At 39.8% G+C, this 12,072-nt stretch overlaps 1 protein-coding gene across 1 annotated transcript in view; it reads right to left on the bottom strand.

Moving 5' to 3' along the window:
- Positions 1–12,072, bottom strand: part of ADGRD2 (adhesion G protein-coupled receptor D2) — a 677,900-nt gene that overhangs the window by 506,935 nt on the left and 158,893 nt on the right. The gene's annotated exons all lie outside the window — the stretch shown is intronic.

Below are 12,072 nucleotides of genomic sequence, written 5' to 3' on the forward strand. Positions count from 1 at the left end.
AGCAAGGGCAAACCAGGTTCTGAACCAAAAATGGGCTGGCTTTTAAGCTTACATTTCTGCTTTTTAAAATAAAGATACCAAGAGAACAAAGAAAAATTGATAATTTGAAAGTTTTATTTTGACTTTAGTGACCCTTTAATGGCAGTAAATAAAAGTATATTATCAAGTGAATCTCAAATAAAAGTTATAAGCAGAGCTAAGTGGTCAAGTCACAATCACTACTTAAATGTTTACTAACCTACGGCTAGATTTAGAGTTCTGCGGCCAAAGGGGTGCGTTAGCTATGCGTGCTTTTTTCTGGCCGCACCTTTAAAATAACTCTGGTATTGAGAGTCCACAGAATGGCTGCGTTAGGCTCCAAAAAAGGAGCGTACAGCATATTTAACGCCACTGCATCTCTCGATACCAGAGTTGCTTACGGACGCGGCCAGCTTCAAAAACGTGCGTGTGCACGATTCCCCCATAGAAAACAATGGGGCTGTTTGAGCTGAAAAAAAACCTAACACCTGCAAAAAAGCCGCGTTCAGCTCCTAACGCAGCCCCATTGTTTGCTATGGGGAAACACTTCCTACGTCTGCACCTAACACTCTAACATGTACCCCGAGTCTAAACACCCCTAACCTTACACTTATTAACCCCTATTCTGCCGCCCCCGCTATCGCTGACCCCTGCATATTATTATTAACCCCTAATCTGCCGCTCCGTAAACCGCCGCTACTTACATTATCCCTATGTACCCCTAATCTGCTGTCCCTAACACCGCCGACCCCTATATTATATTTATTAACCCCTAATCTGCCCCCCACAACGTCGCCTCCACTTGCCTACACTTATTAACCCCTAATCTGCCGAGCGGACCGCATTCTATTATAATAAAGTTATTAACCCCTAATCCGCCTCACTAACCCTATAATAAATAGTATTAACCCCTAATCTGCCCTCCCTAACATCGCCGACACCTAACTTCAAACATTAACCCCTAATCTGCCGACTGGAGCTCACCGCTATTCTAATAAATGTATTAACCCCTAAAGCTAAGTCTAACCCTAACACTAACACCCCCCTAAGTTAAATATAATTTTATTCTAACGAAATTAATTAACTCTTATTAAATAAATTATTCCTATTTAAAGCTAAATACTTACCTGTAAAATAAATCCTAATATAGCTACAATATAAATTATAATTATATTATAGCTATTTTAGGATTTATATTTATTTTACAGACAACTTTGTATTTATTTATTTTTATTTTTTTTTAAATAATTTTTATTGAGGTTCAGAAATAGGTTTACAAACAATTATCAGTTGGAACAAAATATAAATCATAGTACTACAACATTTTACAGTACGTATCCAAACTAAACATATAAGAGCTGCATCTATTTCCATAGAGTCTAGCGCTTAGTACAGGAGCATATCAAATATCTTAACATATGTTTACAATCCAATTTGTTGTCGTAACCTAGTATCCAACAATCAAAAGAGAAAGAAAAAAAAAAGAAGGAACCTCAGATTTTCACTTTTTTCCATGCCTTTAGAAATAGTTCCCTTAATGAGCCTTTAGGACCTCCCGGGCCCAGTTCTATACATAAGTGTTGCATAGGGAAAAGCATTAACATAATAAACAACAGTGAACACTAAACATAAACAACCTGCTGGTATGAGGACGAAAAAAAAACATCACAGGGATGTTACAGTTATTGAATAACTTATCAGGTTTCTGCCTGAATGAATATAAGTAATATTATACTAAACCTGTGTGAAGGGATATTTTCCCGCAGTGAAAGGAAGAATAACATATAAGTCTTTTATAGTGGGGGAAGACAGATATTAAAGTAGAAGTAGAACTACCGTGTGGCTTAAAACTTTGTATTTATTTTAACCAGGTACAATAGCTAAAATAGTTAAAATAATTACAAATATACCTGTAAAATAAATCCTAACCTAAGTTACAATTAAACCTAACACTACACTATCAATAAATTAATTAAATAAAATACCTACAATTACCTACAATTAAACCTAACACTACACTATCAATAAATAAATTAAATACAATTCCTACAAATAAATACATTGAAATAAACTAACTAAAGTACAAAAAATAAAAAAGAACTAAGTTACAAAAAATAAAAAAATATTTACAAACATTAGAAAAATATTACAACAATTTTAAACTAATTACACCTACTCTAAGCCCCCTAATAAAATAACAAAGCCCCCCAAAATAAAAAAATGCCCTACCCTATTCTAAATTACTAAAGTTCAAAGCTCTTTTACCTTACCAGCCCTGAACAGGGCCCTTTGCGGGGCATGCCCCAAAGAATTCAGCTCTTTTGCCTGTAAAAAAAACCACATACAATACCCCCCCAACATTACAACCCACCACCCACATACCCCTAATCTAACCCAAACCCCCCTTAAATAAACCTAACACTAAGCCCCTGAAGATCTTCCTACCTTGAGTTGTCTTCACCCAGCCGAGCCAAATTCTTCATCCAAGCGGAGCAAGAAGAGGTCCTCCATCCGGTAGAAGTCTTCATCCAAGCGGGACAAGAAGAGGTCTTCCATCCGATTGAAGTCTTCATCCAAGCGGCATCCATCCGGAGCGGAGCGGCAGCATCCTGAAGACCTCCAACGCGGAACATCCATCCTGGCCGACGACTGAACGACGAATGACGGTTCCTTTAAATGACGTCATCCAAGATGGCGTCCCTCGAATTCCGATTGGCTGATAGGATTCTATCAGCCAATCGGAATTAAGGTAGGAATATTCTGATTGGCTGATGGAATCAGTCTATCAGAATCAAGTTCAATCCGATTGGCTGATCCAATCAGCCAATCAGATTGAGCTCGCATTCTATTGGCTGTTCCGATCAGCCAATAGAATGCAAGCTCAATCTGATTGGCTGATCGGATCCTATCAGCCAATCGGAATTCAAGGGACGCCATCTTGGATGACGTCATTTAAAGGAACCGTCATTCGCCGTTAAGTCGTCGGCCAGGATGGATGTTCCGCGTTGGAGGTCTTCAGGATGCTGCCGCTCCGCTCCGGATGGATGCCGCTTGGATGAAGACTTCAATCGGATGGAAGACCTCTTCTTGCCCCGGTGAAGCCGACTCAAGGTAGGATGATCTTCAGGGGCTTAGTGTTAGGTTTATTTAAGGGGGGTTTAGGTTAGATAAGGGGTATGTGGGTGGTGGGTTGTAATGTTGGGGGGGGAGTATTGTATGTTTTTTTTTTACAGGCAAAAGAGCTGAACTTCTTGGGGCATGCCCTGCAAAGGGCCCTGTTCAGGGCTGGTAAGGTAAAAGAGCTTTCAACTTTAGTAATTTAGAATAGGGTAGGGCATTTTTTTATTTTGGGGGTCTTTGTTATTTTATTAGGGGGCTTAGAGTAGGTGTAATTAGTTTAAAATTGTTGTAATATTTTTCAAATGTTTGTAAATATTTTTTTATTTTTTGTAACTTAGTTCTTTTTTATTTTTTGTACTTTAGTTAGTTTATTTCATTGTATTTATTTGTAGGAATTGTATTTAATTTATTTATTGATAGTGTAGTGTTAGGTTTAATTGTAGATAATTATAGGTATTTTATTTAATTAATTTATTGATAGTGTAGTGTTAGGTTTAATTGTAACTTAGGTTAGGATTTATTTTACAGGTAAATTTGTAATTATTTTAACTATTTTAGCTATTAAATAGTTATTAACTATTTAATAGCTATTGTACCTAGTTAAAATAAATACAAAGTTACCTGTAAAATAAATATAAATCCTAAAATAGCTATAATATAAATATAATTTATATTGTAGTTATATTAGGATTTATTTTACAGGTAAGTATTTAGTTTTAAATAGGAATAATTTATTTAAGAAGAGTTAATTAATTTCGTTAGATTAAAATTATATTTAATTTAGGGGAGTGTTAGGGTTAGACTTAGCTTTAGGGGTTAATACATTTATTAGAATAGCGGTGAGCTCCAGTCGGCAGATTAGGGGTTAATAATTGAAGTTAGGTGTCGGCGATGTTAGGGAGGGCAGATTAGGGGTTAATACTATTTATTATAGGGTTATTGAGGCGGGAGTGAGGCGGATTAGGGGTTAATAGCTTTATTATAGTAGTGGTGCGGTCCGCTCGGGAGATTAGGGGTTAATAAGTGTAGGCAGGTGGAGGCGACGTTGTGGGGGGCAGATTAGGGGTTAATAAATATAATATAGGGGTCGGCGGTGTTAGGGGCAGCAGATTAGGGGTACATAAGTATAACGTAGGTGGCGGTCGGCAGATTAGGGGTTAAAAAAATTTAATCGAGTGGCGGCGATGTGGGGGGGCCTCGGTTTAGGGGTACATAGGTAGTTTATGGGTGTTAGTGTACTTTAGAGCACAGTAGTTAAGAGCTTTATAAACCGGCGTTAGCCCAGAAAGCTCTTAACTACTGACTTTTTTCTGCGGCTGGAGTTTTGTCGTTAGAATTCTAACGCTCACTTCAGCCACGACTCTAAATACCGGAGTTAGAAAGATCCCATTGAAAAGATAGGATACGCAATTGACGTAAGGGGATCTGCGGTATGGAAAAGTCACGGCTGAAAAGTGAGCGTTAGACCCTTTTTTGACTGACTCCAAATACCGGCGGTAGCCTAAAACCAGCGTTAGGAGCCTCTAACGCTGGTTTTCACGGCTACCGCCAAACTCTAAATCTAGGCCCTAGTGACCAATAGCCATTATACATTTGCAAAGTAAGATTCAGGACTTTAAACGTTCATTTATCCATTAAAAAGTAATCTTATTGTCATTATTCATGTCAAGCTGGTAACTATTAACCAAATAAGGCTACAAATCATATCAGCTGCACAATCAAGGGAGAGTTGACACATAGGGGCATATTTATCAAGCTCCGTACAGAACTTGATGTCCAAAGACCGCTGCTTCATAACCTGTCCGACTGCTCTGAGGTGACGGATAGAAATCAACCGGATCGGATACGATCGGGTTGATTGACACCGCCTGCTAGTGACTGATTGGCTGCAAATCTGCAGGGGGCGGCATTGCACCAGCAGTTCACAAGAACTGCTGGTGCAATGATAAATACCAACAGCGTATACTGTCAGCATTTATTGATGTGCAGCGGACATGATCTGCTATATCGGATTATGTCCGCTCGCACCATAGCAAATAGGCCCCATATATGGAAGCCAAATGCCTCTATTCAAAAAGACGAGCTAGGTATTTTTAAGCAGGTTCCCTTTAATCTGTGTTGTATTTTGATGCATATTCAAACAGAAATCCAGGGAACATACACTGTCAAAATTTGTGTGACTGGCAGCAAGTTTTCAAACATTATTTTTTTAAAATTTTTTTTATTATTTTAAGCATTTTTTTCTGCTTTGTTCCCTCCGTTGCTTACAATAATGCTCACCAGCAAGTATGGTGCCTATTCAAAATTAAGCAAACCTACCTCAAAATCAGCAGCTGAAATAAAAAATCAGCTATTTGGACATTGGGGCCTATTTATCATATGTCTGTCGAACCGGATCCGACAGTGCGGATCAGGTCCGACAGACATCGCTGAATGCGGAGAGCAATACGCTGTCTGGAGGACTTTCCTACTAATGCTGCTTCAGAAGAAGCAAAAAACATCCAAGTAGTAGGATTTCTTAAAGTTGACTAAGTTGCTGCCCTACAAATGTATTAAACAGAAGAACCATTTTGAAAAACATGGAAAAGGGAACCAATCTATTAGAATGAACTGCAATGTGTCTTTTGGGGGACATTTTAACATCTCCAAGAACCTTGTAATGCAAGAGTATTAGCAAAGTAACTGCTGTAGTCTTTTGTCCTTAAAACCGACTTATCCTAGAAAAAATACCTGATAAAGAGGTTCGCAAGAAAAAAACTTACATTGCAGAAACTCATTTGGCTGAAGATACTTCTAAAATAAGCAATACTTTCTAGGAAAAAAGATGAATGTCTGAACTATGCATAGACTGCCAATCCCTGAGAACCAAACGTAGGTTCCATGGAAGAGAAAATTTGAATGATCATGGTATATTCCTGATTAAAACTGGAACAAAGCTCTTAATGTCAGGAAGATGAACAAATTATAGAAATAACTACAGCATCAAAAAATATATTTTTCTCAAAATTAGGCTAGAGTCTCCAAGCCTTCGATAAGAGGTTTGAGATCTAGCGGATAAAAAAGGTCTTGATACAATGGGATGTGTCTTAGTGGAATAGACCATGGAGGACAGCTAGACATTGATACCAGATCTGCAAACCAAGAATTGTGCAACTCAGCAGAAATAATCAGAATTACTGAATAAAACTCTAGATTGATCTAAGCTATTACAAATGGTAGCAGAACTGGTGGAGAACAAATAAATGCAAGACGAAATGATCAAGGAAGCTCATAGAGAATCTACAAATTCCACCTGTCGAACCCTAGATCTTGTAAAATATCTGAGGAGTCTGTTATTCAAAGAAGAGTCCATTCCCTAGATTGGCAAAAGGGACGAAAACTATTAGTAAGTCTGTTCTATCCCTCAGACACTCATCTTGAGGGAGAAAACTCCTCTTCCTCTAGGCACAGCAGATATTATTAAGAGTAGACAAAGCCAAAATAAAGTATTTTCTTGAAAAAGAAGAGATAAAAAAGTCTAGATTTTGAAACCATGTCAGCTGACCATGACTTAAGCTACAAGCTCTACTGATCAAAACAATAAGACCATTCATTCTAATTATGTCAAAAATAGCATCACACAGAAAACATTTGCTGACCTATTTAAGTGTGGAGTATATTGACAACCCAACAGGAGGAGGCTTAGGGACTGGTCCCTGTGACACCTGTGGTAGGTTTGTGACTAACTCCTTCACTGAGAGTAATTCTGTCACTACTCAATACTCCAACCACCCTTCTGTTTTTCAACAGCAGCTCTCTGAGGGGGAAAATGGATCTTCTTGGAGACAAAGAATAGACTGGCATGCAAGAGAGGTGGGTGAGATGGGGCACCCTTGGAAGCTTTTGAAGTCTTTGCATCCTCCTAGTGGCTGGGAGTTGAGCCCCATGAGTAACGGATCGTGGTCTCTTACCACCTCATAACAAAAAATGCTTATAATAAAAATAGTGAAAGAAAACAACACCCAGAAAATAATAACTCCCAATTTCTATGCTTGTTTTTTTACAAACGCTGCTTGAAAACTCTGCTTGTTTTATTTCAAGCAGTGCTTGAAAACTTTCCACAATTCCTACCAATATCGGCTGAGTATTTTGCTTTGCCTTCATTCGTTTTTGAGCATGCAGCAAAATATGATGCAGTTGAAAGCAAGCCTGCTTGAAAATGCTTAGTTTCATCTTGTATAGAGCCCATACTCTTGCTTAAATTACTTTTTTAATAGCATTCCAAGCTAACGTGGTGGCCTGAAACATTAAATATTGCAGCTCCACATATTTTCCTGCAATATTTCAGACATCGGCTAAGAGATTTTGAATACTGCCTCCTGATTTTGATGCAAGTTTTGACACAAATTGCTAAATTCCATTGAAAATGAGCTAAGCACATAGAATTTCAAGAGAGAGGCATGAAGCACAGGATTAATCTAGTAAGTATAAAAATATGCTGTTTAAAAAAAATGACAGGATTAATCTGAGCTGAGGTGGTAAAGGGCAGGGCCATTGGCAATATTGGGTAGGTAAACAGACTTTTGTGACTAGGTTACTTGTAATAATTTCTGGAGCACCCAATGGATGACTTGAACATGTTATAAACTGTTGGAACAGTAGTAAAAAGGGGAATGTCCAAATCAAGCAGAATTGGGACAAAGTTTGACTAAAGGAAGAATTATTGCCGAATAAAGCAATAATTGGTGTGAATGACAAATTCTCAGTCATCTTAGAGGGTACAGTGTAAAGGAGCAAATATTATTCAATGTATTGTTGTTTTCTCAGTTTGTTCATTGGTTTGGAGTTGATAATCCAGGAGCTGAGAGTCCTGAATCCATAGAATAAATTAATATTCTGTCCATAGTATCAATGTAAATTGCATCTCTTGGTTACAAATCACTCAGTATTCCATGTCTTTGAAGCTGTAGGAAGAGCAGATAAATGGGAAAATAAGACTTTCTTTATCTAACTACCAAGGGATGGAAGTTCAACCATAATATCCCAAAAAATGGAGGATTATGGTCTAATCCAGGATATGTGGGGAAATTAGAAGACTAGTTGGGCCTAAAGGGGAAATTTTAGAAGAAGCACAGATTGAACAAGAAAAATTTGGTTTGTTGATAGTTGAGGTTAGTGATTGGTAGAAGGATTTAGAAATCTATAGAAGTTTGCAAACCCCTCCAATCAATGACCTGTTTTTCTGTTTGTAGTAGAGGACAAATTGAGTATGGCAGCAACCTATCTATGATCCATCCGAATACATATGGTGGATACTTGGAACCCAAGGAGTTCCTCTTAGTGAAACTCAAACGTGCATTTTTGTAACTTAGAAACAATAAAACAATAAAAACTAAATGATAACGTAAATACAAATATGTTAATATATATGCTGATGATAAGCTAAATATATCAAGTAAATCAGGTATCATCTAGGTAGAACACCCAGGAAACAATAAAGCACATATCGAATTGACAAAATATTGGAACATGACTATAGCATTACAAATGGTAAAAGGTCCTGATCATCCATTTATTCCACTTTCTAATTTGTAACAGATTTTAAGTTCCTTAAATGGCCGTCTTGCTAGAGATCAGAAGAAAGGGGTATCTGTTTTTAATGGTAATTTTATTCATAACTTGATAGCTATTTATCTACCAAAAAGTATGATCTGATGTTCCAGCTCCAGCAGGTGAAGGGAGTGAAGGAGAAAATTTGTCAAAAAAATATTTAAGCTCTAAAAGTTCTTACTCAGACAGAAGATATATAAAGTCACCTACAGGAAGCTCTTGGGCATCTACTTATCAAGCCGTCAACCGCAAATACACTGGAATTCCGCAGCGTAATTGTGGCGAGCTTGATTCGCCTTAGTTATCAAAGCCTACAGACCGGCAAAAGTAGAATTTTGTGGCGTAACATACGATCCGCCGGTCTCAGTCCGACACAGATAGATGCTTACGTCATTACAGATGTTCCGAATGCAAATTCGGCACTATCTGACTTCTTTTGCTAGTTAACAAATTCCTAGCAGGTACGCTCACCACTATTCCGGGCCAGCGTACCTGGTTTTCAATCCGCCACCCTGGAGGAGGCGGATGCCATAGGAATCAATGGGAGTATGAAAGCAGCGAAAGCTTATGTTCGCTGCTGCCCGATATCCCATTGATACCTATGGGAGAATAAAAGTTATGTTTACACCTAACACCCTAACATGTACCCTGAGTCTAAACACCCCTAATCTGCTGCCCCCTACACCGCCGCCACCTACATTATACTTATTAACCCCTAATCTGCTGCCCCCTACACCGCCGCCACCTACATTATACTTATTAACCCCTAATCTGCCGCCCCAACACCGCCGCCACCTACATAAAAGTATTAACCCCTATCCCGCCGCTCCGGAGCCCACCGCAACTATATAAATGTATTAACCCCTAAACCGCCAGCCCCCCACATCGGCATAAACTAAATTAACCTATTAATCCCTAAACCTAACAACCCGCTAACTGTACATTAAATATTAACTCATCCCTATCTTATAATAAATTTAAACTTATCTTTAGATTTAAATTAAACTATATTAAACTATTAATTAATCTACACTAACTATTATACTAAATTGTATTAAACTATATTAAACTAATAATTAATCTACCCTAACTGTTATACTAAAATTATATTAAACTATATTAAACTAATAATTAATCTACCCTAACTATTATACTAAAGTTACATTAAACTATATTAAACTAATAATTAATCTACCCTAACTATTATACTAAAATCACATTAAACTACAAATTAAATTAACTATATTATATATTTAAACACCTAACCCTACTCAAATTATTTAATTCTACACTTAAAAATTACAAAGTTACAAAAAAACTAAGTTACAAAAAATAACAAACACTAAGTTAAACAAAAAAATAAACACTAAGATACAAAAAAAAAAAAGAAATTATCAAAGCTTTAAACTAATTACACCTAATATAAGGGCCCTATGAAAATAACCCCCCCCCCAAATAAAAAAAACCCTAGCCTACAATTGTTACAAACTGCTGTTTGTAACTGGCCCTTTAAATGAAAAATTGCCCTGCTTCCCTGGATTTTGGAGAAGCCTATTTGCCAGCCTCCTTCCACATGACTATGGCCCCTGGAAGATTGTGCCCCTGAGGACATATTGACTTTTGTTGGGTGTGTGTGGCCCTTTAAGAACCATCTGGGGACATATTGTGACTTTAATGAACAATGCCCCTTTAAGACTATGTCCCCAGACCTGTGAAATGACTTGTCCCTGGCTTTCTCCCACTTGGTTCAGTTTCATTGTGTGCCATTAAGAGTTAAATTTTGTTCAGCTTCAAGAAACCTATTCTAAATACAAGTCTGCTGGGATTAGCTCTAATTAGGTTTAGTGATCAACTTTCCCATTGTCTAATCAGACTAGTATTGATAAGGTGGACTGCATTGTTTTAGTGTGTGTAATGTTATCTGCTGAAGTAAATGTTGTGGCCTGGCAAAGGGAGTGTCTCTATCTAATATCAAATGTGTGATGGGGGATTTTATGCCTCCCCCTGAGAGTGTCCTGTTTGCATGTAACCTGAATAAAAGGAGGCTGTGTGCTCCAGCACATCAGACCTATGTTGACCCTCTAACTTGAAGCTTTGACTCATGTTTGTAGGGGACAGCTTCAGCTATAATCACTACAGGGATTGCTATGCTCTTCATACTCCCTTAGCTACAGGGATTGCTACAGAAGGAAGAGGTTCACCTACTGGAGCCTGGTCGTAGGTCCAGGGCGCAGAGCAGACGGCGAGATACCAGCCCAGCAGCGGTGGTTTATAGAGTCTGCATTACTTATGGTGGCTACGCAGCAGTTATAGAGTCTACGGTGCTGCTGCTCCTTTGGTGAGCGCTAGGAGCATCCTTTTCTACGGTCCAACTTCCAGCCAGCCTGGAGGCAACCGTAACATTTGGCGGCAGCGGTGGGATTGGCGTCCTAGCGCAAGGAGCAGCACCGCAACAGCACTGGTATCGTAGGAAAGTTATTGAGGGCAACGCTAGCCACTGTGCAGCGTCCCTACCTACAGCAGCATGGAGCTGACAAGATACTGGTCAGAACCCTGTGAAGAGCACCTCAACCTGATCCGTCGCTATGAGGGCGCGGATTTCGTTCCAGAGGTAAAGAGGCGGCTAGTCCGATATGGTCCAGACCCTGCGCAGGAGGTAGTCAGTCGCCTCATCCGGGAATTGGCTACTGAGAACGAAGCAGCACGAGCCTTTGAGCGCCAACTGTGGAGTTTGGGGGTATGGACACCTGCTCTCCAGCGAGAAAATGAGTTACAGGGGGCAGAGACAGTTGGTCCTGTCCCCCAGCAGCAGAGGAATATGCAGGGAATTGTGAGCCCAGACTCCATTCCCCAGCGGCTGGAAGTATGTAAGGGAGAGGAGAGCAGCGACCTCCCTCCCCAGCGGCAGTATACTGTGCAGAGGGAAGAGACAACCGGTCTCCTTCCCCAACCCCAACCAGAGATACCAGAGGCAGCAGGCCTCATAGACTGGTCCTGGGAGGACCCCCAGCAGGCAGGTGGAGATGGGACCGCAGTCTCTCTACCGGCCCTACAGGGATGCTGGGCAGGCAGCCCAGATCCCCAGCGACAGACCCAGCTACAGGGAGAGGAGAGCATCGACCTCCCTCCCCAGCCGGAGTGTGCCTTCCAGGGAGAGGAGACAACCGGTCTCTCTCCCCAGCCGCAGCATGTTCCACAGGAAGCGGAGAGCATTGACCTCCCTTCCCAACGGCCGCCGGAGTATCAGGAGGAGGAGGTAAGCCAATCTCCCCCTCCCCAGCTAACTCCTAACTTGGGCCCAGGGTTAACAGTGGAGATGTTAACCCCCACTGACCCCCACGTTCC

Source organism: Bombina bombina, chromosome 12 (assembly GCF_027579735.1).
Source record: "Bombina bombina isolate aBomBom1 chromosome 12, aBomBom1.pri, whole genome shotgun sequence".
Lineage (NCBI taxonomy): Eukaryota > Metazoa > Chordata > Amphibia > Anura > Bombinatoridae > Bombina > Bombina bombina.